The 27220-nt window shown below is 43.4% G+C and overlaps 1 protein-coding gene across 6 annotated transcripts in view; it reads left to right on the top strand.

Moving 5' to 3' along the window:
* Positions 1 to 27220, top strand: part of NEDD4L (NEDD4 like E3 ubiquitin protein ligase) — a 3335946-nt gene that overhangs the window by 2187782 nt on the left and 1120944 nt on the right. The window lies entirely within an intron of this gene.

The raw sequence follows: 27220 nt of genomic DNA, 5'->3' as shown, positions 1-27220 counted from the left end.
TCTGTTCTGGAAAATGTTAGAGGAGAAATGTTCGTTATAGAGCAAAGATTTGTTTCTGTCTATTCGACACAGCTGCTACTCAATTATAGTATATATACAGGAAAATGTGTAGACCTATTCTTAAATGGGGTAGTAATTATTTTCATTCTTGAGACATGATAAAGCCTGTGGCAGAGGGGGTCCCAAACATGCTTCTGTTTTCATGCAACGGTAACAAGTAGCCATACTCCGCTCATCCCCTGCATACCAACATGTGGTTTACAGATGAATAATGCAGATCTCACTTCTGCCAACCCAGTATGATCCTGGCAAACCCTGATGTGAATCTCCCTATTTCTTTATCTAGTAATGATTAAGGTGTTTTGATTCTCCACATAATGAATTTACCAGTAGGATCTACGTTGATGTGGTGTCTTTCGGCTTTTCCCGGTTAGAGGTCGCCACAGCGGAACTCCGGTCCGCTAATGATTGGCAGTAGATTTTTACGTGCCGAGTTGCCAGCCCTGACGCACAACCTTCAACGAAGGTACGCCCATTCACGCATGTCTCCACACAGAAGACACTCTAACTGAGAATCGAACAGGACAACATCTTAATGTGAGGCGACCATGCTACCACAGCACCACCACCGCAGATCAGTAGTCCATAAACTGTAATGTTTGGACTGGTTGCTACAAGTACACTTTTCTTCAGTAATATTTTTACCCTACTGCAAGCTTGAGCTCCTGCCCTCCTTCCATGATGCACTGCTTCACTCTCCAGCTTTTGTTGGTACTTTTTCGGTCAGCAGCACAGATCTGTTCAGGTCAAATGACTTTTTGGAAAATCTCTTCAAAAGCAGTTTGTTGACAAATAGATCACTATTTTTCATTGTATTCTCACATTTTGAATAGATCCAGATTTTTTTTACTACAACTTCTGATATAAATAAATCAATTATATTTTTCTTCATTTCTTTACCTCTCCACTTTCCCAGGCCTTGTTCTGCTGTACTCTACTGTTTTTTTCCATTCCTTTTTTACTCCATTTAGCAGCATATGTACGTATATTCAGTATTAGCAGTTTTCCAACTGTTTTTTAGGGTTTATATGTGTTGTTGTAGTTCTTGGTGCTGAGTGTTATTTTTTTCCTTGGCTGTAACTTTGGGTTTTGCTGGGATGCTTTTTTTTTTTTCTTTGCTGTGAGCACTTACTGTATAGTAAATCTGTATTATACTTTCATTAGAAATCATTAGTATTTCTAACAGTTGCAAATGGTGTGCTGTATGTCAGTGGCCTTTTCGGCAGAGTATAGTATCTAGATTGGTCTTCTTGATTCAGATAAGGAATGAACCTTGGGTTTAACCAAGTGTGAAAAGTGTAGCCATAAAATACCACCATTAGAGTAAAAGACCCTTTGTTGTCGCTGCTGCAAAAAGTGAGAGTCCAGGGGATGCTTAGGCTATCCATTCCCCAAACAATGAGTTCAGAGTTGTAGATCACTTAGAAAAGTGAGGTAGTGCCTCTAGTACTTTTAATGTATGCTCCACACATTACCTGACAAACTTGATTAGATTCTATAGGGAGCTAGCCAACAAGACTCTGAAGTCCCTCAGAAAGTTGCCACCTGGGGATACCAGAAATCAGTTGAAGTCACATGGGTTAACTATGAATACCATAGCCCACACTCTCCATGCGATTGCTTTACAATGAAACATGCATTTGATTAGGTGGTAGGCCTGGCTTGGACTAGCCATATTTGCAGATCCCTTTGTTTGTACACTCTTTGATGGGTACACTGTGTTCAGATAAAAAGTTAAAGCAAGGTTGCAAGAAAGTGAACAGGAAGGCGGAATGCTCACAACTGCTAGCATTAGCTTCTCAGCCCCTCCAAGGTCCTTTGCAAAGAGGGTGTGAAAAACACATGATGATCATTGTAATGTCAACAGATGAGACATATCTTACCAAGGATACTGTACATATGGCTAGTATTCCAAAGCTTAAGCACTCCTTTCTCAAGTGATGTATATCCAGTCTTAGACCTAGGCACAACAACTATGTGCTGTAACTTAAGGGATGTACAAGCACCAAAATCCGTAGAACATTTTTACCATCAGTCTGGGAAGCAAGGTTTCATCTGTAGCTTGGTCTGTCAGCTGAACAAAAGACTCTAGTACCTTTTTTGCAAGGGAAAGCTATGTACACTGTTGAGGACCCTTTCTCGTTTTTTTATATTTCTAACTTCATTTTGTTATGACATCTGATAGAGGCAAATGTGATGGGCAGATTCTGTATAAGGATAGAGTTGCAAATTGTCTTTTCTGCCAAGGACCCAAGCATAACATCAAAGACTACACTGTCATTCTTTCACTATGAAAACCCTCAAACTGTTTGATTTCCTTTACTGTTTTTTATTTAGTTTGTTTATTTGTTATCTGTTTGCATATGTTTATTGGAAATATCTGTCTTGGTCAAGTAAGGCCACTTTTTAGTGGAAGCCTGGGGGAAAAAGCTCCAAAGATATGAGAGAAAAACTTACAAAGAGGTTAAAGTCAAAGTCAATACTTGGTAAATACAGACACTATTTGAAGTATAATGATTACAGATTTAGTGTAGACTAGGTATCTAGGTATATACGTGACAAGCAGCAGTTGCCAAAGAAAGACCTGTTTAGAGAGTAAATATGTACAAGCTGTAGAGAAGTCACTATGTGACTGGAAGATATGCATCATATTGATCACTGCTGCAGTAGCCTAACTATATGGGCTATATCCTGATAGGATATAACAACCAGCCAACCTCCAAAGCTTCAGGGCACCTTCCATGCACTCAAACCTTTGGTTAGCTTGAGCTGACTAAAAGGCACGTTTAGGCATCAAGCCCTTTAGGGATTACTGACACTGTAGAGAGCACTCCTCTGTGGTCTTTCAGGGATCGATGGTTGGTTTGTGCTGTTCTATTGCTGGAGAGTTAAAATTCCCTTTGGAGAAAAGCCTTCCACATACTTAAAAACTAAATGTTACTTTCCTGTGTGGCAAAGTACTTCTGTGGCTAGGAATATGTGTTTTTATTGATTGTCACCTGGCTTTGCAGTACTTTTAAACGGGAGAGTACATTTTTGTTTAGCAATTTAAAATTTGATTTAAACATTCGAAAACCTTTTTTCCCCTGTGGAGAAACTGTGTTTAAATTTCTTTATTGTGCTAATAAAGTGTATTAGCATGCTTTTTACTGTGAAAGAGACACAGTTTTTGGCTTGACCATGGAGCAAACTGCCAGTCCCGCAGCAAAAATTAAAAAAAGAAAATTGACTAAACAACTTTCCCACCACTGCAGGCTAGCAGTTTGCCTCAAGTGGAGGTGGGTGACTCTACTGTGGCCAAATTTGGTTTCTCAGACCACTCATCTTTGCTTAGATCCCGCTGTTGTTGCCCATGCAGCCACTATGGACTTAGGGTTAGCCACTTCCTCTGTGGCTGTTGGGGTCCCCTTAGTGGGCAAAGGAGAGCTACCTTTGTTGGGGTTGGGAAGAGGGCTAGGGAAAATGCACCTGCTTGAACAGAATGTTGTGCCCATCCCTGGGGAAGCTTTTGCTGCCATTAAAAATCTTGTTTCAGTTTATTTCCTGACAAAAAGAAACCGAAACCTAAATGTATATCTTCTTCTGCTCCAGTTTCCCTGTACAGGAGTAGTTCATTAAATCTGGCTTAGAGTCTTGTAAAGTCTATTGACCCTTCTTATCAGGTGGTTTCTGTAAAAGAAAAAAAAAAATCATTCCTTGTTTCCTGCACAGATTCAATAATCTGAGTCTGGAGAGGAATGTTATGGGATAGTTAAAGGTTTTTCTCCTCAGGATTCTGATTCAGACTCTGATGAGAGCATGTTATCAGAATTTCCATGTCAAGGATTCTCTTTCTGTTGAAAACCACTGAGGCTTCCTATTCCCTCAGAGCATACTGTGAAATGTTACAGCCGGTATTCCCAGAACCTCCTGCCATCCCTCCAGTGCTGCCAGCATTGTAGGATGTGTTTGTCACAGCCTGTGCACCTAAGAAAGTAGACATTCCTCATTCTTTCAATTTGCTATGCACTTGTGACTGACCTGACCCAGCAGCTATAGCTTTAGTCAGTCCAGCTGTTTAACATTTTATTAACTCTAATCCTTCCCCTTTGGGGAAAAGTGTATACTTATGCAACTTTAATTTTTAGAATTTTGAATTGTTAGGCTTGTTTTTAGCTCGGCGGATCCTATTTGGGCATCCTGCAGACTACTACAGCACCAGAAATGAGAAGGAGAGACTTTTTGCTGATCTAAGTACCTTTTCTGGCTTTCTTTTAACTGTTTTTGCTAATCGCACTTTAAAAGCCATTTGTACTGTGGTTCTGTTGTATTTCTGCTGCATTTTGCTGTTAAATCATTTTACTGTGTGTGCACCTGATTTATCTGCTTAAAAGTTAAAATTTAAACTGCATTTAGTACTGTGGGCGTCACACTCAAGTGCAACAGCCTTTTCTGTGCATTTTTACTGTTTTAATTGCTTTTTGCTGCTTAATTTCTTAAAAAAAAATACTATCTGTACTGCTCATTTTCTGCCCTTTCCTATACTAGAATAGTTCAGATGCCAGATCTGCTGGTTTCAGGACTTTAGTCTGTGTTTCTGAGTGGTCCAGACCTTGTTGTGGTACTGGAAGGTCTTTCTGCTCATCAGTGAGAGTGGTAAGCATTAGAACAGCCTATCTGTTACAACAGGAGTGGCTTCCGGCTCTGAAATTAACTTTATTGGCCATTTTGGGCTGATTTCTATCCCTTTCAACTTTCTGAGTTAAAAACCTGTGTTTGCGTGAGTTTGTGTTATCACACAGCGCTGCTTAGCTAGGGTTAAACTATTCCTACTGCCATAAAGTCTGCCCTTCAGTTTTTCCCTTACAACTAGCCAGATTCTTAATTTTAACACTTGCATCTGCTTTTTTGTGCTCAGCACTGGTTCAGAACTGTTGTAAGCACTAAATAAAGTACAAACTACTACAGCACTCGTCCTTCCTCGTTACTTAGTGGTTAACAGTTTTGTACTTATCTTCCTCAAGTTACTTCGAGGAAAGCAGCTCTAGTACTTCCCTCACTTGTCTAGAGGAAAATAGTGATTATCCAGGCATGTCCAAGGGACAGCTCCCGGTGTTCTCTCCTGTCTACATGATGAATCCGGGCATCTTGGGGCAATGCAGCAATTGCCTCGTACACTGACAACCCTCTAATCCTACCACCCAACACTACAACCTGTGAGAGATGCATATATCTAGCCAAACTGGAGGCAAAGCTGTCTCAACCCAAGACTGAACTTGTCAGTCAAGAGGAATAGGTAAACACTCGCACCACACCACACTCATCACATAGTCCCACTGTACCTACACCACCAAAACCTACACATAGATACACAAAAACATTTGTGGAGGCTCTCAGTAATAATCTGCCCGAGCAACAGAGACCTCCAAACCAGAAACGCAAGCAACCTCCACCCCTCAACACAACCCAAAAGACACAACCTTACAGACTCAGTGTGCCACTCAACCACAGCCCATAAGGCATAACAACATACCCAACACATTAGTCATAGGTGACTCTATAGTCAGGCACAGTGATGTTCCACCCACCAGACTAGACAAGGAGAAGGTTACTGTCAGCTGCCTGTCGAGTGCCATGATCCGCCACATACCCCACGCACTCAGGTCACTCCATAACAAGTACAAATATGACTCAGTCATTATCCATGTTGGTGTGAACGACCTGAGACGTACCTCCCTGGACTACATGAAAAGAGACATGGAAGAGCTCTCAGATCTTGTAATCCAGGCAGGTTTGTCCCTAGCCCTGAGTAGCACCCTACCTTCACCCAGAATGATACCACAGTACAAGGATAAAATGATTGACTTCAACAATTGGCTAAGCTTCTGGTGTCATTCTAAGGGGATCCAGTATCTGTCTGTCTGAGATGACATGGTCAACAGGCCACGATGCTTTGCCAGAGATGGCCTGCACCTATCACCCCTGGGATTCGGGATACTAGCTAAGGGTCTTGCCTCCCCTATAGTGTCTTTTTTAGGCAAGGTCCAAATAACAAACCCACCACCATAACTGGTACAGACAAACAAAAACTGAAGGTAATGCTACTCAACACTATAAGTCTAAACCTCAAAATGCACTCACTCAAGGCACTCCTTAAAATGGAGAACATCAATATCTGTGCTGTGACTGAAACCTGGATCAAGACTCCAGAGAGCACCCTTGTATTACCAGGCTATAATTCATACCACACCTTTCAGCCATCTAACCGGGACTGGAACACCAAAGGCGGAGATGTGTCCATATTCATTAAGGATATTCACACCTCAAGGCTAGTTGCCCAACATAATGCATCCGAAATTGTCCAAGTGCAACTAACTTTGGGCAAAACTGCAATCCAAATTGTAGCTTGCTACAGATCCCCCACCATGCCCCAGGACTCCCACTCCTCTTTTCTTGATGTACTGGAAAATATTAGGGTCCAACCAAACACCCTAATAATGGGCAATTTCAGCTACCCCCACCATTAACTGGGAAAACTACTCATGTACCAACTCCTTTGCTCAACACTTTCTAGAATTCATTAACTCCAATGCCCTGGATCAACTTGTCCACACCCCCACCAGGGGCAACAATATCCTAGACCTAGTCATTACCAACATGAGTGACTGGTGTTCCACACCTGAAGTCAACTCTTCGTTGGTCATATCTGACCATAAGCTAATCACCCTAGATATCCACATCCTGCCCCACCCCCCATTAAGGAAGCCACTGTAAAAAATTTCTCCAAAGCCAACTTCATGCTTCTTAAGACAGAAGTAGCAAACTTCACAACATCCATGCAGATGGGCAATGCAGTTATGACTGCAGAATCCTACACAAATGCACTCTGTAAGCACTTAACACAAGTGCATGGATCGTGCTATCCCTAACAGAACCAAGACGCTATCCTCCAGAAAAAGGAAGCCAATCTGGTGGTCCCCCGCAATAAACAAACTGTACAACAGAAGGAAGAACTGTTGCAAAAGAAATTAAAATCCCATGAGTGGAGGAGCTCCCTGGTCAGCCTCAGTAAGATGCTGAGATCCCTCATAAAATCCTCCAAAGCTAGCTACGAAAACAAAATCGCCACTGATTCTAAGGACAACCACAAAGCATTCTATAGCTATATCAAGAATCTCAATGGCAACACCCAGATCTGCTCTAAGTTACAGCACAATTGCATGAAAATTACAGAACCAACTGATATTGCCAACATCCTGGCAGATAGGTTCAGTGCTAACTTTAACCCCCTCTCACCCCCTAAAGGGCCCATATCTATACCGGAAGAATGCAGAGCCCCTGCAGTCACAACTGCGCTGTTAAAAACTGCACTCTCCAAAGCCAAGAACACAGCTTCCATGGGACCGGGCAACATTCCAGGCTGAGTTCTACACAAACTTCAGAATGAACTGGCCCCCCACCTAAGCACCATGTTCAAGCATAGCCTCACGTCAGGCTTTGTACCCACTGAATGGCGCACAGCAACAGTTATACCACTCCACAAACGGGGAGCCACCACTGAACCCAAGAATTATCGCCTTATTAGCCTGATGAGCATGGTCTGCAAGGCCATGGAACGCATCATTATGGAACTCATAAACAAAGACATGGGTAACCTACAAACTCTGGACCCCACCCATTTTGGGTTTGTGAAAGGCAGATCATGCCTCCTGAACCTGATTGACTTTTTTGAAACAGTCACCAAAGCCGTAGACAAGGTTAAGACAGTTCACACAGCCTGCCTTGACCTCGCCAAGGCTTTCAACACCATCCCTCATTCTGGAATTATAGATAAACTCACTAAACTCAGTATAAATCCATACATCACAAGATGGGTTGCCAACTGCTTCACTGACAGACCCCACACTGTAAAAGTTGCAGACTCCATATCTGACCTCAAACCAGTGACGAGTGGAGTACCACAGGGTTCACTCCTGGGTCCTCTGCTGTTTGGTATCTACTTCTCTGAAGTAAGGGCTAACACAGAGGGTCTCTGGCTGATGAAGTATGCAGATGACTGCAAACTAGGTGCCATAGTTGAGTCCCCAAATGATGTGGACATCCTACAGAAGGGCCTCACTGAGACAGATGCCTGGTGTCAGAGCCATGGCCTCAAGCTAAATGCCAAAAAGTTCATTAGTAAGAACTCTGTTCCCATGAACTACCACATAGGCGACAGTCCACTTAATGCTGAAGGTGTAATAAGGGACCTTGGGACTCAGGTGGACAGTAGTCTCTCCTGTGATAATCACATCGCCACAGTAGTCAGGAAATCCTTCTACATGGCAGACCTCATCACGAAAGGGTTCTCTTCCAGGAAAAAAAAGAAGTCATTGTTCATCTCTACTCGGCTCTCAATAGACCCATTACTGAGTACAGTGCCCCTTTTGGAATGTACCTCACAAGACATCTGCAACAGCTGGAAAAGCCACAGAAGAACCTCACAAAGAGGATTGTGGGCCTCAAACAGATGTCCTATGCTGACCGTCTCAAAAAAACTCCAGCTTTACTCTGTAGCATATTGCCTACTCCAAGGTGATCTCTTCCTAACATACAAAGCTATGTCAAGCCCAGTGCTGTTGGACATGCTACACCTAAAGAAATCCCAATCCCTCCAGGATACATGCTCTAAGGACCTTAACCTTGCCACCACAATAAATAGAACATGCTGGAGGGATAGATTTCTGTCCCAGAGACTTCCCATACTCTGGAACAAGCTACCTGTCTATGTCAAGCAAAGTTCCTCATTAGCACTCTTCAAGAAAAATCTTGATGAATGGATGGGAATTAGGAAATTCACCCCCCAGGATCACTTCTGTGGCTCTGCTTGACAGGGGCACAGGAAAATAACTTTCTTGGGTGGCAAAAGCCAGGGAACCTTGTTGGCTATGCTTCCATAGGCCCTAGGGCTGATAGCCTAGTTAACCTACCTGTGAACCTATGATATGTTAAAGTATATTCTGAATAATTGTAAAAGTATAGGAATGTTTTATCTGCAGTTCCTTCCTGTGAGGAATAATCTTCTGTGCGTGGTTTAGTTTATTCTAAGTCTCAGGTCACTACTCATTGTTTAAAGTGTGCTTGTGACTCTCTTGATACTACAACCAGGGCAGTTGCCGCTGGTACCATGTTGAGGACATCTACCAAATGAACCCCTCTGCTACCCCCTGTCTTACAGCATATGCTTTCTCGGGGGGGGGGGGGGTAATAGAACCAGTTTCTCCTTCCAGGAGTGTTTCTGGTGCCAGACAAAGAACATGTACAGTTTGTGCTAGTGCACTAGTTCAAAATGCTTTCACTACACAGTCTCTTATTTCATCTTCCTCATTTGAGTTTTTGTTAACCTTTGATTTAAAAGATGCTTGTCACATTCCTATCCATCCAGACTTCAGATATTTCTTAATGATTTATGTGTTTGGAGCACATCATCAGTTCTCTGCTTTACCCTTTCAGCTATTCATTGCTCCAAAAGTGTTCACTAAGTGCCTAGCTCTAGTTATAGTACATTGCAGGCTACAGGGTATCCAGATTTTTTTCTGTATTAAGAGGGCTTGCTTATCTTTGCAGAGTTTTTTCCAAAGTGTCAGGAATCTCTCTTGTGGGTAAGAGATCTCCTGTGCAGGCTGGGATTCCAACAGAGCATTCAAAAGTATTTTTTTTTATTCCACCACACAGGACTGAGTTCCTGGAGTGACTGTTAGACACCACACTACAAAGAGCTTTTCTTTCACAGGAAAAAGAAAATCTATACTTAGACCTTTTCCAAGGGTTTTCCACTTAGACTTTGGTCATTGCAAGGGAGTACCTCCGGATTCTGGGTCTCATGGTGTCTGTGGTTCATATGATGCCTCTAGCAAGACTTTACATGATAAAGATGCAATGGTATCCAAAGTCTCTGTGGTCCCAGCACCAATACCCATTATCTTTTTAGATTCCAGTTCTGGGATTTCTCAGAAGAGGAAACTTCAAGTTGTTACAGACAATACCAGAGTGATGTGGCACATTTTCTCTCATGCAGACTAGCAGTGTTGGCATGAGATAAGTTTTACAGCACAATCTCAGTCTACAAGCTTCCTACATTCCTTCAGTGCAAAACTGTATGGCAGGCAAGCTGAGCAGGACATAGGCAAACCCTCGCAAATGGAAACTAGATCAAATATCTTCCAAGGTTTGATCCATCTGTGGGGAGTTCCTCAGGTAGACCCTTTTGCCACCTCTTGGTTCCAGGATTCCATGCAATAAGGCCTGGAAAACAAATGCATTTTCCTTGGACAAGAATGTCCCTGTATGCGTTTCTGCCCTTTTACTGATATCCAGGTTATTTCTGAAAATTCGTAAGGAATCAGACAAGCTCAAGGACATTAACCTCAAGCTTCTGCACAGATTAAATCTACTGACACAAGAGCAGAGACGTTTGAAACATCCTGACTCTCAAAGAACGTCAGCTGGATGATAGTGTCTTAGAAGCCTGCTAGTAAAAAATCAACTATTTATTTATCTTTTGTTGACCAAGTTAGTCTTACTAGGCTAGTAGCTTCTTTTCAGGGGAGACCCAAGCTGGTATATATGCTTGCCTGGAAATTTGGCCAGGGCATCGGGAAACTTCCCGTACTCTTCAGTAGGTCTTGTGGGATCTTTTACATCAGTTTAATGTGTCATGCAAAGGACAGCATACTGAGTAGTGCAGCAGCCCCCTTATACTACACTGCAGTGTCAGCAAAGATTTTACCTGGTGTGGGAATGGAATCCACAGCCTTCTGCATCAAAAGTGTGTGTGCCACTAAGTAAGTGGGAAAAGTTTTCTAGTTGGTGCCAACAACATAACCAGCACCCATTCCAGGGTAGTGTTCCTCTGATTTTACAATATTAGTGTGAGTTACTTACTATGGCCTGTCTTTACTCCTCTATCAAGGTTCATTTGTGCGTCATTTCAAATGTCTACCCATGGATCCCCCTGTTTCAAGACATTCCCATTTCATAATGTTTTTGAAAGGGATTTTGGGTAAGAGACCTCCTAGAAAACCAGTGGCTTCTCATTGGGATCTAATTTTATGTTAGAGAAGCAAATAGTTGCTCCATTTGAACCAAATCATTTGGCTGACTTGAGGTTTTTAACATGGAACAGTTTTACTGTTTGCTTTGACCTCTGCAAGAAGAGCATCTGAGTTGCGAGATCTTATGGTGGGTCAGTCTTCTCTCATTTTCCATAGTCTCCCTGTGTTCTTTTTTGAACCAGGAAATGAGAGAGAGAGTAATTCTTAATACCTTTGTTGCCTACAGGCAACTTAAGTAGTTTTGACAGAAATAAATGATTCAGAACTTCTGATCAGTTGTTTATTTCTTGTGAAGGTAAGAAGGGACAACCTTTGTCAAAACAGATAATTTCCAAATGGTTGTCTCTAGCTATTACCTTTTGTTATTCCCACCACAATAAAATTATTCTAGGCAGGGTCAAGGTTCAATCTACCAGGGCCTTGGTTTCATTTATGGCTTTTTGGAAAGGGCTGGACTCGAAGCATTCTAGAAGCAGTAACTTGATCCTCTGTGCATGCTTTTACAAAGTATTACAGGGTTGATTCCTTCTTCACCACTGTGTCAGGGGTCTATATTCAGCCATCAAATTAATATTGCATCGAACATCTGATCATTGAACGTTACACGTCAAAGTTTACTTTTACCAAACAGACAAATCTTCGAAAATAAATACATTGAATGGCCATAGATGTCAACACAAGTAAGCTGTGACCTATTACTTACTAACTGGTAACATAGTTATAAGAAAACCTGCCCTTTCCCCAATTTAATGTGAACTGAGAATTTGTATATATAATTAGCGGGGGGGTGGGGGGGCACAGACTCCCACAACAGAAGGATTCGGTGAACACTGGACATTACTTATGTGAAGGTGCTTATGAGACCAATTCTGCATCTATCTACCCTGAATACCTTTTTGAACATTCCCAAATTCAAGATATTAACACTCAAAATCCTTTTCCTTTGATTTTTCCAATTTTTTTTTTTTTTTTTTTTTTTTTTGGTTACCGTGGATCTCAGGGATGCTTATGCCCATATTTCAGTTCATCCTAAGCACAGGGACTTTATAAAGTTTCTGTGGTTTGAGATCACTTTCAATTTATTTTTTTGCATTTTGGTCTTTCTCTGAGAATATTCACAAAGTATATAGCCCCTGTCATAGCATGCTATAGACTTCAAAGTATCCACATATATCCATACCTTGGATTACTTTTTAATTCATGCCACTTCCATTCAGAAAATTCTTTGAGACGTTCAGTTTATTGCCAGTCTTTTTCATAACCTAGATTTCACTCTACATTTCAGCAAGTCAAATCTTCTTCCATCTCTGATGTTCTTATGATATCACTCAACATATCCCTCATGATGGTTTTTTTTCTCATCAGACAATATTCAGTTGATAATTGGCTTGTCAGGGATGGAAAGTAATGTTTCTCTGATGTCAACATGAGAGAGATTCTGAGCTCCCTGAGATAAATGGCATCCACCATACAAATGGTTCCATTTGTCAGACTGCACTTGAGGAAAATTCAGAATAATTTCTGTTTGGACACAGCTCTGCCATCTTCCATCATTCCATGGCTTTGCATACTTTAACATCTTGTCTGACAACTTTGTTACTAATATTATAAATGACAAGAAATATCTTAACTTGCAACATTTTTTGTATATACTGTTGATAATCAATATCTTGTTATTGTATTAAAGCCAACAACCTGTAATATTGTTTACTATTGCTGCAACTTTGTATCTCTATCATGTACATGATGTGAAACTTTTCTCCCTGGGCATCCACTGAAAAATGACCTGTGTCCAGTCGGAATTTCCCGGTAAACAAATGTAAATAAATAATAAAAAAAATAAATAATTTCCTAATTCTTATCTTGCCTATCTCGAAGAAGGAACTGCTCTGGTGGATCACTCTGATATAGACAAACCTAGGAGTTCCCTTTCTAATTCCCCCTTCTCTGCAAGAGGTCTGTATGGATTCATCAGACATAGCCTGGGGGGGGCATGTTCAAGGGGTTTCGTAGTTCAGAGTCTTGGGACAGAAAAGACAGATGACAGCATGTAAGCATAAAAGAAATGAAAGCATTGATTCTTACTGTCATATGGTACAGCAACAAATGGGGGGGTGCAAAATCTTACTGCAGTGATTCCTTGGGACCTTGCTTTTGATCACAATCTTCTCCTCCAAGCCATCTACATTCCATCACAACAGAAGAGTTTGGCAAATTACCTGAAGAGATCAACAGCAACAGTCCCCCATGAGTGGATGTTGAACACAGAGGTCTCCCTACAGATTGTTCACCGGTGGGATACCCATGAGATGCAAGGATACTCTTAGCCCAGATGCCTTCTCATTCCCTCAGAAAGGGACATTTCTGTTTGTTTCCCCCCTTTCTCTTTTCCAGAAAGTTCAAAATGACAATCCCAAAATACTCCCAATGACCCTGTTTTGGCCAAAACAGCATAGATTCTCCCATGTCTTCCACTTAGCCAGGTGCATTCACCAAACATTATCCCACAGGATGGACTTGCTCACAGAAAAACAGGGCATTCTGATTCACCCACACCTTAACATTGCTGGCCTCAGGTTCTGGATAATAGGCTTTGAATTCCATTTAGCCACCTTTATTCAGAGGACATGCTACAGGCAGTAAAGGAGGATATGAAACCTGCAGTTGGAAAATCTGATATTTCAAAATGGGAAATATTTTCTGTTTGATGCCATAAAAGAGTACTGGATTGCTATCAAGCAAAGATGAATATATGTTTAAGCTGCTCACTTCTGGCTTAGTATATGCCTGTATTAAGCCTCTATTATTTATCAGCCTTCTGTTTAACTTTGGATCCACTTCTTTCTTCACGCATTGAGGTCAAGCATTTCTTAAAAGGTGTTCTCAGTGTCATGTTGTCCTAGAGGCAGAGATGGTCCACAGAACCAGGGATTCTGCAACCCTTCTCCCGGGAAAAGGCAGCAGATCCCCTGAAAGGCTGCCCAACTACCTACCTGTGAAGAAGGCCAGGTGTCACATTTCCTTGCTTCCAGAAATGTGTCTAGTCTTAACTCAAAGAGAGTTGGGTCAGGGAAGTAATTTCTATAGGTTACTTAATAGCATTTTCACAGTCATAGGTTCATAGGTTCATACTAGGCTATCTGCCCTGGGGCAATTATAAGCCTAGCCCGATTCTGTATGGCTTACGCCGCCCCTTGATTTGAGTATACTGTGCCCTTTTTAAGGTTTAGTTTACTGTGCCTCTGTCTAATAGTGACACAGGAGTAATCCCTGGGACAAACCTACGATCCCCCATCCACTTACCGAGATTCTTTTTGAAGAGATTCAGTGAGGTGCTCTGCCTCACATGAACTGGAATTCTATTCCAGAGCGAAGGGAGCCTCTGGGTTATGAACCTGTCCCTCCAGCAAGTTCTGTTTATTTCTGTGCTGAGGTTCAAGTCCCTCGAGCGTGTGACTCTAAGGGATTTAGATTTACTGAGGTGGAGCATGTCCATTAATTCTGGATTTGACATAGCTTTGTATGTCAGGCATAGATCGCCTCAAGTAGGCGATATGCAACTGAGTAGAGCTGGAGTTTTTTTAACCGAGCAGCATATGGCATCTGTTTGAGACCCTTGATCCTCTTGGTGAGATACTTTTGGGGTCTTTCTAATTGCTGCAGGTGTCGGGTAAGGTACATCCCAAAAGGGGCATTGTATTCTATGATGGGCCTGATGAGGGATGAATAAAGGGGCACGATTACCTCTCTTGATCTAGATGTGAAACCCTTCGTGATGAGGTGGGCTATGTAGAAGGTCTTTCTAACCACTTTGGCAATGTGGTTTTCAAAGGAGAGATTGCTATCAACTTGGGTCCCCAGGTCCCTAATAACTTTCTCTGTACTTAATGGGTTTCCGCCTATGTGGTAATTTGTGGGCACATTGTTTTGCCAAAGGGTATGACTATACATTTTTGGCATTTAGCTTTAAACCATGGCACTGGCACCAGTTATCTGTCTCTGTGAGACCTTTTGAAGGATGTTTGTGTCAGCTGAAGAGTTGATTATGGCGCCCAGTTTGCAGTCGTCTGCGAACTTGGTGAGCCATAGTCCTCCCACGTTTGCCTGTACCTCGGAAAAGTATATACCGAACAAGAGTGGTCCCAGGACAGAACCCTGTGGGACGCCACTTGTGACCGGTTTCGAGTCTGACATGGCTCCAGCAACTCTCACTCTGTGGGTTCTGTCTTTGAGCCAGTTTGTGACCCATCTTGTGACATAGGGGTTTATATTTAAGCTGGATAGCTTATCTATGATGCCCGAGTGGGGTATTGTGTCAAATGCCTTTGCAAGGTCCAGATAGGCTGTGTGGGCTACCTTCCCTTCATCTATGGCTTTGGTGACTATTTCAAAGAAGTCAACCAGGTTCAAAAGGCAGGATCTGCCCTTGACAAAGCCGAACTGGGTAGGATCTAGTGTCTGTAGGTCCCCAATGTCTTTGTTTATGAGCTCCATGATGATCCTCTCCATAGCCTTGCAGACTAAGCTAGTCAGGCTTATGGGGCGATAGTTTCCAGGGTCCCTAGAGGCTCCACCTTTGTGGAGTGGGACCACTGTTGCTGTACGCCATTCTGTGGGCACATATCCTGTAGTGAGGCTGAGATTGTATAGCTGTTTTATTTGAGGGATTAGTTCCTCTTGTAGTTCATGTAGGACGCAACCTGGGATGCCATCTGGTCCCATGGAAGCCGTGTTTTTTGCTTTGGAGAGGGCAGCCTTCACCTGAGCATCTGAGATGTTTGGGAGGCAGCCCTCTGCCGGGATAGATACTTGCTCTTTTGGGGGTGAGGGGGTGGAGAAGTTTGCACTGAACCTGTCTGCCAGGATATTGGCGATGTCTGTGGGTTCAGTGTATTTTTTGTTGTTTAGAATCAACTCAGAACAAGTTTGGGAGTTGCATCCCAGGTTTCTAACATAACTGAAAAAAGCCTTATGATTGTCTTTGGTGTCCTGTGCAATTTTTCTCTTGAAGCTGGCCTTGGAGGATTTTATGAGGGATCGTAATTTTTGCTAGTACTGATCAGAGATGCCTTCACTATTAGGGATTTTGCTCTATCATGTAGTAGCTTCCTCCTTCTGTTGTACAGTTTATTTATGGCAGGGGTCCACCAGACTGGACGCCTGTCTTTGGATGATTGGGTCTTGGTTTTGTTTGGGATAGCATGATCCATGCATTCCTGGAGATGTCCGTAGAATGCATTTATATAGGATTCTGCAGTTTGGGTTGTAGTTTCCACTGGCCCTGGGGCCTTGAAGGATTCCACTTCGGTTTTGAGAAGTGAGAAGTTCGCTTTTGAGAAGTTTTTCACTGTGGTTTTCTGGGCTGGGGGTGGCGTCGGGATGTGGACATCCAGTGAAATTAATTTATGGTCTGATCTTACCAATGAGGGATATACTTCTGGTGTGGAGCATAGAGTCCTCATGTTGGTAATGATCAGGTCTAGTATGTTGTCCCCTCTTGTGGGAGTGGTGACTAGTTGTTCCATAGCATTTGAGTTTATAATTTCCAGCAATCTTTGGGCTAAGGTGCTGGGGCTTGAGTAGTGCTCCCAGTCAATGTTTGGGTAGTTGAAGTCGCCCAATATAATGGTGTTTGGAGAGATCTTCATGTTCTCCAATGTTTTCAGGAAAGCCGAATGGGATTCCTGACTTTGAGAGTGTGGTCTGTAGGATGCTATAAACTGAAAAGCAGTCTTGCCCACTGTTAGTTGCACATGGATGGTCTCCGATGCCGTGCAATGCCACTAACCTGGAGGTGTGGATATCCTTGATAAATATGGAAACTCCCCCTCCTTTTGTGGTTCAGTCAGGGTTTTGGGGCCGAAAAGCATGATACGAGGTATAGCCTGGTAGTGCTGGGGTGCTCTCTGGAGCCTTGAACCAAGTTTCTGTCACTGCACAGATATTGATGTTCTCCATACTGAGGAGAGCTTCGAGTGCGTGCATCTTGAGGTTAAGACTTCTGGCATTTAGCAGCATTACCCTTAGTTTCTTGTTCCTTGTGCTGTCTATGGGGGTGGGTTTGACTTTTGAGCCTTGCCTAAAAAAGGCACTATGGGGGTGGCAAGAGCCTTTGCCAATATCCGAAAGCCCAGTGGTGACAGGTGCAAGCCGTCCCTAGCGAAGCAACGTGGCTTGTCGAGCATGTCATCCCAGGCCGACAGACACTGGATCCCCTTTGAATGACACCAAAATTTTAGCCAATTGTTAAAAATCAATCATTTTGTCTTTGTACTGTGGCATCATTCTAGGTGAGGGTAAGATGCTGCTCAAGGTCAGGGTCATACCAGCCTGGGCTACATGATCAGAGAGCTCCTCTATGTCTCTTTTCATGTAGTCCAGGGAGGTACGTCTCAGGTCATTCACACCAGCATGTACAATGACTGAGTCATATTTGTATTTGCTTTGGAGTGACCTGAGTGTTTGCGTTATGTGTCGGATCCTAGCACCCGACAGACAGCTCACTGTGACCTTTTCTTTATTCAGCCTGGTGAGCGGGACGTCAGTCACTCATACTGTCTTTGCCTCAGCCAGACATCCCTGTTCCATCAAAGAAAGGCAACATTACAAGAGGTAAAGAACTTTTGAAAAAAAAAAGTGTAATCCAGGAGGTCTCTCCAGACCAGAAAAGAATCAGGTTTCATTCAAAGTTCTTCATAGTGCCCAAGAAAACAAAGGACCTTAGGCCCATGTTGGACCTCAGTCAAACCAGTTTGTCCAGATGACCACTTTTTGGATGGCTACAGTACAGTTAATCCTTCCTTGTTTCTAGGAAAAGCACTGGATATGCTCTATATAGAAATCCAGAACACTGTCCAACTCAAAAGTAATTGACTGAGACGTAAAACCATGTTGTGACGTTCAGAATAGAGTTAGCAGCAAGAGTGAATCATTGCAAAGCAATTCCAATCAAATGGAAAATGGCAGACTACAAAGACTAACTTCTGTACATGTAACAGAGTACTGTCAGTGTAGGTGGCGCCTTATGAAATATTCTTTTCAATCACAGTTCATATTTTTAAACTGACAGCTACATCACGCAGTCATCATCTAGTGACAGCTCAGACTGTTAAAGTTAAGTTCCTCGAAACTGTGAGCAGGTTTCCCCAAGATTTCATGCTGCAACATTCAGTAATTTTCCCTTACACAGATAATACTCTATTAATTGCCGAATTTGTAAGAAAAGCAAGGTGAGAACACAATGACAGGCTGGTATTTATAATTCTTCTAGTTAAGCAATCTTCCTTAATACCCCTTTGTGTGTTAATTTACAAAGCAGAGCTATACTTTGGGAAGGTAGCCTAATGGTTAAGGTGTTTGCCTTACAAACACAAGGTGCAGGGTTTGAGTCTCACAAGGGATAATTGGCTAGGCTTAAAATGGCTCTCAAGGGCAGTTAGCCTATCACTAATCTATGAACCTATTATCTATACATGAAATACAGAGATGCAGCATCATGTCTCACAGATCACAAACTTATTTTCTGGTCTAGCTTGCTTAGAAGTAATGCCCAAGATAAATCTCACAGTACACATGCACATTTTCTGGAGTAGCTTGCTTAGATGAATTGCAATTCTATTTTTTATCAACTTAACAGTCTTTGAACCTCCAAGATGCCTACCTTCATATAAAGATGGCCATGCCATCACAGAGGTTCTTCTGCTTCCAGATGGGAGACGGTTACTACCAGTTACAGAGCATTGGCCTTTGGACTCATCACTGTCACAGGATGTATACAACTACATTGCTCCAGTAGCAGCTTACTTCAGACTGCTAGGGATAGGACCATTTCCCTACCAGTGTGACTGCTTGTTCATAGCTATAAATTCAAAGACGATTCTAGTCAAAACAGGGAAATAGTTCATATGTGGCTGCCATTGAGAATATCTGTTCATCTTCAGAAATCAGTGTTACAGTCAGCTCAGCAACAAACTTGCATCAGATGCCACCTGTACACTGCAACAATGGTAGCAAGTCTACCTGTAGATAGGTCACAGTCAGTTCAGGAGACTGTCAGAATCCTACTCAAACAAAAATCAGCAACAGTAACTTTAATTGTAAAGACATTAAGACAGATCACAGCCTCACTGCAGATGTTATCTCTGGCAAAATCTGATATGACAGTTCTTCCATGGACCCTAAAAGTTCAGTCACCACAAATATGGGTTCCAGTGCACCGTATATTCACACTGTCCAGGTCTTGTAGAAAATATCTCTATTGGATGTCTTACTAATGTTGTTGTGTCTTTCGGCTTATCCCGGTTAGGGGTCGCCACAGTGGAACTCCGGTCCGCTAATGTTTGGTAGTGGATTTTTAAGTGCCAAGTTACCAGCCCTGACGCACAACCTTCAATGAAGGCATGCCCATTCACGCATGCCTCCACACAGAAGACGCTCTAGCTGAGAATCGAATGTGACAACGTCTTGCTGTGAGGCGACAACACTACCGCAGCACCACTATAGCGGGTATTGGATGTTTTACTAATAATAAAAAATAATAGCCATTTGTTAAACAGGTGGGTCCACTGGACACACAGTCCCTTTACAGGTGCTACCAAGGAGCAATGTCTGGTTAAGTGATTTGCACAAGTCTACAGAGTAGGCAAATGAGGGCAGAGGGAATCAAACCTGGTAGCACAAAACTACAGCTCACAACTGTAACCCTCTGCACCAACTGCCATTCTCCCAATTGGAAACAGTTTTAACCTATGAACTTAATAATATAGTGTCCCTTTTTCCCAAATTGCAGCAACCATTGTAACCATGGATGCATCTATACTGTGGTGGGCAGCATTACCTGGGCTAAGACAGTTGAGGGAACATGGCACAAGCAAGAGGCTCATCTGCACATCAGCATATTGGTTATCTGGGTTGTCCTTTCGGCATTGCAGGCATTCCAGGACCAGCTTTTCCAAGATGCAAGAAGCCATCCATTTGGACATTGCCTTTATGTAGTACGACAAGAAGCGAGGAGGAATCAGATTCTAACCCCTCTGCTGGGAAATAGTGAAGGAATGTGATTGGGCCATCGACCTACAGCACTTTTTAATAGCAAAGCATATCATGTAACATAAGTCATTAGTGGACAAGTTGATTAGATGCCTTCTGAGGCCTCACAAGTGGTCTCTTAAGTGTATGCGGTGAACAAGCTTTTTTGTTATTGACAGAAGACTTTGCTGAAATTTTTTGCCTCATCTTCCAACACCAAACACAGCAACTTTCACAACTGTTGCCAACTATTGATCCCCGGGTTTCCTTTGTGCATTCTCTGCTCTACTGGTCATGATGAAATTCATCTAGAAGGCTATTCTGTGCAGAGCCAAAGTCACTCTAATAGCTCTGTTTTGGCTGTAAGAGTTTTGATTTCCTCTGCTTTAGCTTTATTTGGTAAAATGTGATGTTTATACAGCTCCATCTGTGCTTCTGTCATATCTGTCCAGTAGGTCTCACCCAGGTGTACACTTTCTCAAGCTAGCTGCATAGATGTTCTTCATGTTTCACTGTTTCAGTCATCACTTCTGGGTTATCCCTGCTGTGGTAGCCCTCGGCCGGCCTGAATACCAGAGTCAGTTTTTTTTTTGCGTCTGCTGCAGTTGCCTGTAGTATGACTTCAGGTCGTCAGTGCTATAAAGCAAGGCAGCCGATGTCATTACATCAGTCTTTCTTGCCATGGAGCCCATAGAAGAAGCAGTTTACATGAGTGCCAGTCTGTCGCTACCAAAAGTTGAATTTCAGCTGAAAACATCTAAAGCCAAGTACCCCGTTGAGGATCCTTTTGTCTTGCACTAACCGATGTCTGAAAAAGTTAACAATTGTCTTGCATGTGGAAAGCAGATATCACACTGAGACTTCCATTCTTACTGCATCACTTGTTTAGGCCCAGACCACGACATCCCCCGTTGCCGGATCTGTTCCCTCTTTAATGCGAGAACCATTTGCCATAGAGCTCTTTTAGTAGACAGTTATTTTCGTGTTGCATCTTTGCATTCTGATTTGGTGTCTGTCAGCCAACAATCTGTGGACATTCCGAAAGAACGTAGAGATAAAGATAGAGACAGACCACACAAGACTAAGCCTTCCGACGACGCTACCGCTAAGCAGGTCGTCAGTTCTCCAGAATTCAGTGAGGTGCTTTTGCAGCCCCTGATGCCTGATTCAGTATCTACGCAGGCCTCTACGGAGACCCTTTAGGAGTCCAGTATGCTGCAGAAGTCTTCTTAGTCTTCCGAGCCTTTGGCTGTCTCTGCCTCGGTTGGGTCCGGAGCAGTGATGCAGGCACTGGCTTCCGAGGAGGCCTTTCGCACTACCGAATCTAGACAGAAACTGACATCTTCGCATCAGACTACCGTTTATCTCAGACCGACAGAGTCTCTCAGGCCTAAAAGCCAGGCCATTCCTAGGATATCTGTTTTAAGCCACCATCTTGCTAATGCTCCACCACCCCAAGCACTAATGCTTAAAATGGCAGAAGATCTCATCTCCCTTATCCGAGGTAGTCAGGTCACAACTTCTAAAAGGAAAAGGCACCCTTCCCCAGAAATCATGACAGAACAGGATTCTGAGAAATCTGACTATTCAGTTATTGAAGAGGAACAACATTCCTTAACTGCTTATGAGGATTCTGATGCAGAGGAATCCACCCCTTCTGCCTCCCCTGCAGAGGACCTTTCCTTTGAAGAAACCCTTCACTCCCTCACGGAACATTTCCAGTGGGAATCTCAGGACTTCCCACAGTCTAAGAAAAAATGTAGAGAGTTTCTGGACCTGACCCAGCACAGACCCCTGGCCATCCCCCCTATTTTAGAAGTGGTGGATGATGTTTTCCATGAATCCAGCTTATCCCCTGATGCTCTCCCTCCTGCTCCCAGTAAACCTGACAGGTACTACAGAGTACTGGATTCTCACAAATGCCTGTACAGAAATCCTGCTGCAGACCCAGAGGTCATTACGCAGGGACCTAAAGGAGCTAAGACTAGTTCTGCCAAGAATCCTCTTCCTTCTGACAAGGACTCCAGAGCTCTGGACAGATGGGGTAAAAAAGTATACACCTCTAAAACCTTAGCTATCAGAGCATTCAGTTGTCAGTTCCATATGTTAGAAATATCAAAAACACACTTTGGAACAATTAAAACAGAAGATTGCTACCTTTCCTGACTGTGCCAATTCAGAAGAGTTAGCAGATTTACTGCACTCTGCTTGTCAAGTGGCCAAACACTCATTACAATGTGGATATGGCACTCTAGAAGCCTCTAGCAGGGCAGCAGTTACAGGATCTGTTATTAGAAGACATGCATGGCTGAAGGAACAACCTCTCCCTGATCATGTCAAGTCTAAACTTATTGATACACCCCTAGCTAAGGAGTGCTTGTTTGGGGAAAAAACAGAAGAGGTGCTTAAAAAGATGGAAGACAAAGCAAAATCTATGCAAACAGTAAAAGATTTCTTTCAAGTTCAACCTCCCAGATTCAGCAGGAACTTTCCCTGTAAGCACTGGGCCTTCCTTGCACCTAGCAGACAGGGCCAAGGTAAGCCCTGCAGGGACAGACCATCCAGGCCCCTATCCCAGGGCCAGCAGAGAAGCAAACAATGGACCACTTCCATCTCTAAGGCAGGGAGTTCTAAGCCAACCTTCTATGGCAAACACAATGACTCCCCCTCCACCCTCTGCCCTCCCTTCTCTCATCAAAAACTAGGAGGGAGGCTCTCCCTCTTCAAGGACAATTGGTTTTCTGTAACAAAGGACCAGTGGGTCTTAAAGATCATTTCTCAGGGATACAAATTATCTCTCAGCGAATTACCAGTTCCAAGAGGGTACCCAGACTTGCCTCCAAATCAGCGGGAAGAGGCATTGAAACAGGTCCAAATTCTCATATCCCAGGGGGCAGTAGAACCTGTCCCCTCAGATCAGACAGGCAAAGGCTTTTATTCCAGACTATTCCTTGTTCCCAGAAAAGAGGGCACGTAGTGCCTCATCCTGGATCTATCCATTCTGAACACCTCCCTGGTGGTCCCCAGATTCAGAATGCTAAGTTTGCAACAGCTGCTGCCTATGCTAACAAAAAAATGTCTGGCTAGTGACCCTAGACCTAAAAGATGCCTACATCCACATCCCCATCAGGGAATCGTGCAGAAAATTCCTGCGCTTCAGAGCAGGCTCACAATATTTTCAGTTCTCTGTGCTGCCCTTTGGCTTATCTGCTGCTCCCAAAGTATTCACCAAATGCTTGGCAACGGCCATAGCATTCTGCAGACAGAGAAGTATACAGATTTACCCTTACCTGGATGACTGACTCATTCAGGCAGAGTGCAAAGAAAAGCTGCTGCAGGACCTTGTCTTTGTCAAATTACTCCTAACTTCCCTAGGATTCACCATCAGCGAGAAGAAATCAAAACAAAACCCCAACAGGAAGATCATTTTCTTGGGAGGTGTGCTAGACGCAGCATCCCAAATGGCCTTCCTATCCCCAGAAAAGCAGAGCTTCCTGCCTCTCTGCTTTACCCAGCTGGCATCCAGAAGTCACCTCACTGCAAGGAAATTCCTGCACGCCCTGAGATACATGGCATCTTGCATCCTTCTCATTCCCCTGGCCAGGCTTCACATGAGAAAACTTCAGTGGTATTTAAAGAACCTTTGGTGCCAGTACTTTCAGTCTCTGGAGACCTCTCTCCCTCTGATCCCATGTATAAGGGCCGAGTTTCTCTGGTGGGCAGAGGCCTGTGCCAGGAACAAGGGGCTTCCCCTTCATCCTCCGCCCTTCCGGCCAGACCATCACCACTGACGCCTCAGACATTGCTTGGGCCACTCACCTAGCAGGCAGGTGTACCCAAGATCATTGGGATGCCCAACAACTTCACTTGCACATCAATAAGAAAGAAATGATGGCAGTACAAAAGGCTCTGACAGCCTTCAAACCTCATCTCAGGCCTGGGGTTCTCCTTATAAAAACAGACAACACCAGTAATGTGTACATCAACAAATGGGGGTGGAGCACAATCCTACCCCATGTGCAGGCTAGCCATGAGCCTCTGTCTTACAGCCACTTCCATGGGTCTACACCTAATTGCCCAATACCTACCAGGGGTCAGCAATACTCTGGCAGACCACCTATGCAGAAACTTAACCCCACTAATGGCAGATCCACAGGAAAATCTTTCCGCAAATCACTCAGGAGTGGGGGACTCCAGAAGTGGATCTCTCTGCCTCGCACCTCAACCACTAGCTGCAAAAGTTCTGTACCAGGGAGTATCACCTTGTAACATGGAAGGTGGATGCCTTGACCTTCCCCTGGAACTCCCTCTTTGTGTACGCCTTCCCTCCCCTGCCCCTTATTCCCAAAGTACTGATCAAAATAAGGGAGGAGAGACCAAAGGCCATCCTCATTGCTCCAGATTGGCTCAGACAACATTGGTTACCCCTTACTGCACAGCCTGACCTTACAAATCCCAAGCAGCTTCCCCTGGTCTCAGACCTCCTGACCCAGGGGAGGGGGGAGATAACTGCACCCAGATTTACAGACTCTCAATCTTTTAGCATGACTTTTATACCTTAAAAGCCAGCAAGAAGTCCCTGTTAAGCAAAGAGATCCTAGACATCATCACAGAGGCCAGAAGGCCCAACACCAGAAAATCATACACAGAGAAATGGAAAAGATTCTGCTCCTGGAACCAGTCCAAAGGGGCCAGTACCTCCCATCTTTCCGTCCCTCTCATCTTGGATTACTTAGCCGAGTTGCTCAATAATGGCCTCTCTTTCTCCTCTATTAAAATCCATGCCTCAGCCATTTCTGCCCGTTATGATTCAGACCCACCCCTCTTCTGTCATCCTTTGATTAAGCAATTCCCCAGAGGGGCTTCTAATATCAGACCACCCAGAAGGCCTACCACACCACCCTGGGACCTGAATTATGTTCTAGAAAAACTAACCTTACCTCCTTTCGAACCTGCTGCTACTGCAGAATTAACATACCTCTCCTGGAAGACTGCCTTCCTACTAGCTATCACCTCAGCCAGAAGGGTGTCAGAGCTTCAGGTTCTCATGGCTGTTGAGCCCTTCATCATTTTCCATGCAGACAGGGTCTCCCTGAGGACTAACCCCTCCTTTATGCACAAGGTGGTATCTAATGTGACCCTCAACCAGGGCATACACCTACCCACCTTCTTTTCCAACCCCCAAACAAGGGGGAAAGAATTCTACACTCGCTAGACGTGCACAGACAAATCAGATACTATCTGACCGCACTAAACCATTCAGAAAAACAGATTAACTACTTGTCAGCTTTGCCCCTGGGGCAGAGGGGAAGCCCATTTCCAAACAAACCATTTCCAAATGGATATCACACTGTATCCATTTCTGCTACAGAATAAATGGGACCCCCCCCCCCGCCCAAGTCTATCCATACCCATTACCCATTCCACTAGGGCAGCCTCCACTTCCACAGCCTTCCTCAGAGGAGTCCCTACCAGAGACTTCTTGGAAGCTGCCACCTGGACCTCTGTCCATACCTGTACAAAGCATTACCACCTACCTTCTTTTTTTCTAAGTCTAGGGCAGGGTTTGCCTCTGCAGTGCCTCCTGACACAGGCCTAGGACTCTAACCTATCCTCCACCCCTCTCCTCAGCTTTGGGAATCCTCCCACAGGTGATGACTGCAACAGTGAAACATGAAGAACATAGTACAGTTGTGTACACTTACTGTAAATGTAGATGCTCGAGTGTATTCACTGTTTCAGTCCTGGTTTCCCTCACTCCATCCCCATATAGCAGCTTCCCATGATGGCTTTTTGCCACCAGGACTACTTTTCCTTATCTCCTTGTGCTTCTGACAGGATAGGGCAAAAAAAAACTGATGTAACGACGTCTGCTGCCTTGCTTTATAGCACTTACAAGATACAAAAAAAAAACTGACTCTGGTATTCGGGCCGGCCGAAGGCTACCACAGCAGGGATAACCCACAAGTGATGACTGCAACAGTGAATACACTTGAACATCTACATTTGTGGTAAGTGTGCACAACTGCACTTTTTGTTACTTCCAGTTATGGTCAGGAGTCCAGATCACTCACCCAGAGTAGTCCTTTTTTTAGATTCCCAAAAGCTCTCCACTAGAAAAACATTTAAAGATAAAGTGGCTTAAGTTCCTCCTCATGAGTTATCCAGTAAAGGCTAAACACTATTACAGCCCCCTTTCCTTCCATCTTTCATTTTATAGCAGATATATTTGATCAAGGCTAAAGTTTTTCCACTCTGAAAAGTCTTTCCACTCGTGTGACTCCCATCATAGCAGTGCTGTCATCCCAGAACTTTTTACTCCTGTAAATTAGTAAGAATATGATCTTAAGGTTTATCAAGTTAACAATTAATCGAGAACACCACTGTGTCCCTGTCAACCCCAACAGGTGGCTGTTTGTCATGCAAGAGCCTCCATGTTACTAAACACCTTACTTTAGAAACTGTTGAAAAACAGCAATTGCCCGCCATTACTCGGGAGACTGCATTTTCAAGAGCATCGTTTTGTGTGAGAAATAAAGGTTTTCTACTCTAGAGGTCACCCTTTACACTTATTCCATGTGAAAGAACCTTCTTGAAGTAAGTGCCACCATCATGGAATGAGCTACCTGAAGACATTAGTGCAATAGGTACATTTTTGCCCTTCAGGAGAGATCTTAGAGGCCACCATTTTTTTCTGCTTCTTAGGTAATGCTTACTTTGCACCAAGCATCAGTCAGTCAACTAATTCATCACTAGTAACTGCAACCAGTAGAATCAATTGCTCGAAGCCTAAATTAAACACACACAATTTCACCTCTGCGTAAATCCTTTATGGCTAATTTTATTTCTAAAATTTCATCTGCTGATCTTAAACTTCTTGTCACCTTTAGACTTTTACTATTGACAGCACTATGAGTTGGTAGCTGCTGTAGCTTGCATTTTTCAACTGTTTGTATTTTTGGCTTACTTATTAACTTCTCTTACATTACCATTCTTGTAGTATCACTGTGCACAGCTATAAAGTTATACTGTTCACCTTTGTAATAGATTTAGACATAACA

The sequence above is a fragment of the Protopterus annectens genome, chromosome 1.part0 (genome assembly GCF_019279795.1).
Source record: "Protopterus annectens isolate FY-2018-M chromosome 1.part0, PAN1.0, whole genome shotgun sequence".
NCBI classification, from domain to species: Eukaryota; Metazoa; Chordata; order Ceratodontiformes; family Protopteridae; genus Protopterus; species Protopterus annectens.
Note: the sequence above shows the minus strand (reverse complement) of the source record. Positions and strands in the feature narration are given on the sequence as shown.